The 4537-nt window shown below is 36.5% G+C and overlaps 1 protein-coding gene across 5 annotated transcripts in view; it reads right to left on the reverse strand.

The window, feature by feature from the left end:
• The window catches only part of MPPED1 (metallophosphoesterase domain containing 1), an 89094-nt gene that overhangs the window by 43342 nt on the left and 41215 nt on the right, over window positions 1-4537 (reverse strand). The window lies entirely within an intron of this gene.

The raw sequence follows: 4537 nt of genomic DNA on the forward strand, positions 1-4537 counted from the left end.
ACAGCCCGATCTCAATATTCAAAACTGAGGGAATGAAAAGACCTGACACAGTCTGATGAGACCTACTTATGATTTAGCAGAGGAAAGCAGAGAACACCTCTCTGCTATATGAGGAATACTTATTTTCAAGTCAATCTTTTTACCCTCAATCCATTTTTTGTTAGAATGTATAGAAGCAAATGTATTTATATGCAGCTATACCATATCTGCTATTCCAGTTAGGGAATTCTGGTGGAATAAAATCAAAAAGCCAGAAATGCAAGAGTTATATTTATGTCACTAGAAGCCAGAGAGATATATAGAATTGTTATGAATTATTTTACTTCTACGACATTTATTTTGAAAGGACAAATAAAATTAGTTTTGTTCACTGTTGCAGTATGTAATACTATTCCTATCACTTTCTGGTTGTGCTTCAATTCAGGAGCTTACTTTTATATAAATAAACTCAGAAAACAATTTAACAGATCTTTCCTATTAACAACAGTATCCCTGTTTACTAGGTAAATTTTCAAAAGGCATTTTATTGCTTGGAAGACATAAGATAATCTTTAATCATGCAGTCTCTTCTCTAAGTCAAAGAATTCTATGAAATTTATAGGCAGGTAAACAGGTCTTTTCGACGACACCTGAGAGTGAGGAATAAATCTAAAACATGCCAATCTTGTTAAATGCAGAAAAAGTACTTAGTATTTTTTACTATCTATATAGTACATATAATATAACTAACATAACTACAAAACTAGAGTATGAACAAATTATTTTGTACCCATCTCTTCTATACCTTTTTAGGAAGCAGAAATGTTGGGCTTTTTACAGCAGTACTGGAGAAACAGCCTTTTAGTACAAGTACCTTGTAGTTGTCTTTCTGAAGTTCCAGTTTTGAGCAAAAAGTAACCAAACACGAAGGAGTAAAACCAGCTGTGACCAAATCATACCTAATGAATACACAGCAGTATGTACATACTAGTGGGATATGTAAGCAAGCACGTACTGGAAATTGTAGAAGTTGGCTGACAAAGAGTGGAACATCTGGACCCTGAGAGAGCAGCTGCAAACACTGTGTAGAGGGCTGAGGGAGTGTGTATGTTGCGAGAGGACCACAGGCACATGTAGAAGGGTGCAGGAAAAAAACGAGAGTTAGATGCAGGGGAAGTTAAGCATAGGAGGTCACAACCTCAAACAGTGCAGCTGCATGACTGCCATTGCATGTTAAAAATGCCTCTGTTTTGGAGAACTGCCGTAGAGTGAGCTCCATCAGTGGTGAGCGGAGGTAGCAGGGGTGCAAAGGAATACGGATGGTGAATGGTGGGGTTTAGACTAGTGGGTGAGGCTTGCCATAAGGTGCGAGTTGTGTGAAGGGTAATGCATTCAGTTCATGGAGCTCCTCCACAAGAAGAACTGGGATGGCTGGATGAAACTGATGAGGAGGTGACCCTGGCTACCACTGCAGCCATTCAAACTAAAATGATTCAACACCAGTTCAGTAAAAAAATTTCTGATTATTGCTCTCCCTGCCCAGCACTTCCCAAAGTGACTTGCAGGTCATAATTAGTAAGCCAGCTTTAAATTATGCATACTACCCTGGCACAAGATAAGGATATGCACTGGTTTAAAATACCACTTTTTGACTTTTCATGGTAGGGTAACTTTTAAAGCAGGTGCTTCTTCTCCTTCAGAAATCTTTTAAAGCTCAGCACAGCAGTAAGTTGGGTGTTGGGGAGCAGCATGCATTTCACATGTTGCTCCTCTGAAGCTGAATGGAAAAAACAACAGACTTACCATGGCAACCCATGCAGCACATAATACACATGCTTTTTCTTACAGTTTGGATGGGGACAGGGAAGATGTGGACAGCATTTTCCAGGTTGCTGAGGTATGTATAACTTTTAAATCCTGTGCAATGGACCAGAGAATTTTCATGGGAAAAAGGCATCAATACAAAAAAGCAAATAAATGAGATGCAGATTTTTCACATTGAAGTGATATGCACACACTGAGGCTGTACATAGGTAAAAACATATGTCAAGTTTCACAAACGCATCTAAGTTGTATTACTGGAAATAATTTCTGAAGGCTCAATCGCCATATTCTTGTGTAACACATTCCCACAGCAGCTGTCACACCAACACCCAATGCACTGCTTGCAGCATGAGCAAAGGAATAAAGATCTGCTGATTATTTTCATGCAAATGCTTTTGTTTTTCTTTAAATCAGTATGAAAACTTCCAGAGAAACTGAAGAGCAAAGTTAAAAAATCTCAGAGAAAAAACACTGCCAGAAGTTAAGTTTATACACTAGATTTCACTGGTTTCACAAAGGAGCAAGACAGGAACTTTCCAGAAACAACTGACGGACTTAAAAATGCTGGCAAAATTTACCACTCGTTGTCAGTCATCTCACAAGCACAGGGATGCCAGACTAAGATGGGGCTAGGAAAGGGCTGGCGGTATGTTATGTGTCCTAAAAAGTGAAACAGCAAACATGAAACTGCACAGAGGACCAAGGAAGAGCTGCAAGACTGAATTCTGAAGAAAAGGAGCACAAAAAAAACCCTGTGGTTAAAGTAGTTTAGTATGAGTTCAGATGTTAACAGGTCTATGTGAGATCTGTTTATGATTGCCTGCAAGATCACTAATCTAGGTATTCTGAACTATACACAAAGACATGGCAAAGCCCTCAACTCCCTGAAGCCAATGGCAAAACTCGCACAGACTATAAAGCAGGACTAAGATTTCACCTGTAACAATCATGTAAATAAAAGATGCTTTTGTTACACTTTTGATGTCTACTTTTCCCTTCTTTGTTACTATTCTATTCATTGGTAGGAGGCAAAAGCAATCCTGCTGGTATTCAGAAACGTTATTCACAATTTCTGTACCAAGAGAAAGAGTAGGTCAGATTGTGGTAAATGTTTCAATTGATTTAGCCTGTTTTTCTATTTGCACAAGCTTCTTCAATAGTATTAATCATTCATGAGAGATTGCTAAACTCTTCTGAGGAACCATTTTCTAAGGATAGCTTGTTTTCAACTACTTGCTTAGGTGCTGAACTTCTATCAATGCAGCTGACTGTCTAAGCTCTCTGGTAATATAATTTGTTACTAGTCAAGAACTTTAAACAGTATATTGTTGAGTAATAAGTGGATACTAGTAAATAACTTATTTTCAGCCCTGTAAAAAACATTTCAGCTTTTAAGACCAGTGAACAAATTCACGAGTGCCCAGGAACTGTCTGAATATTCACAAAGAATAGCTAAGCCTCAACAAATAAAGCAACCTGCATTTAGCATTTTCATTCATATAAGTGTTTCTGAACCCACATTTGTTTGTCTGCACTTTTGCTACCATTTGCCAGCTCTATAAACAAAAGATGTTTCCTAGTGCTAACACTCAACTCATTTTACTGTTTGCATTTCAGTAGTATCTAAAAACCTCCAACACAGACCATAAGCTAATACACTGCCCCCAAAAACTGTTTGCTCACCACCCTGGTATATGTTTGTCTTCAGATTTTTTTAATACAATACCTAATTTATGCCAAAGAATGTATGTAAGCATTCACTAAATCAACACATAGCATTCAACCAGTCATAACTACTGAGTTTTTTAAGCACAGAAATCATGGCCTATGTTTGTAAATTATCAAATCGTATTAAATACCAAAAATGTGAATGAGGTGATTATTTATTCAGTCTTCCTAAAGGAAAAAAATCCTTTAAAAAAACGAAAACCAGCCTTCTGATCAAAAGATAAGGCTGCTGCTCTCTTTAAGAAACACAGTAAAACGGTGCAGACATTTTTATTCCCTATAAAAATATTTTACAGTAGAATTTTATACTTAATTTATTTATAATAGCTTTACTGTTTTGCTCTTCCTTCTGGCTTTAAACTTTATGGCAGGTTTCATTTTGTAATTATAATTCTCCACTTTACATTACAAGTAAATCATTTAGAGCAGTTAATTTTACTGATGTTGTCATTATATAAGAAGTCAGAAACAAACACATTATTTTAATTACTCTTTTAAGCACTTGGCATCTTCAGCACATCGGTATGAAAGTAAGTTTTCGGATGGGTGCCCACACTATTTTATTTATTGATGTGATTTTTCCCTTGTATGTAGCTGTAATATAACTAACCAAACAGTATGTGTTGTACAGATACAGGCTTGGTATTTTCAACAGCTATTTACATCAATAAGTAAGTGCACAATACAAACAAACATTATTAAGATTGCAGAAAGCATCATCCTTGTAGCATCTCTTATTTTATTACCACTGCTTGTTGTTTATTTCTAATACATAAGTACTATGTATTAAAGATAGGCTAGTGGAGTGATCTTTCTCCCATCCTTTAACAAAGTACTTACACTTTCCAAATGGACCGATTTTGTATCATTGTAGTAATTATTATTAGAAAGGCAGCAAAACAGTGTTCTTTGAATTCTTTTTGACTGGTCCATCAAATACCACATCGACAAGGCAATAACAATTCACAAGGCTGTGCTAGAGCAATAACAAAACTATAATACTTAC

The sequence above is a fragment of the Falco punctatus genome, assembly GCF_963210335.1.
Source record: "Falco punctatus genome assembly, chromosome: 6".
Taxonomy (NCBI): domain Eukaryota; kingdom Metazoa; phylum Chordata; class Aves; order Falconiformes; family Falconidae; genus Falco; species Falco punctatus.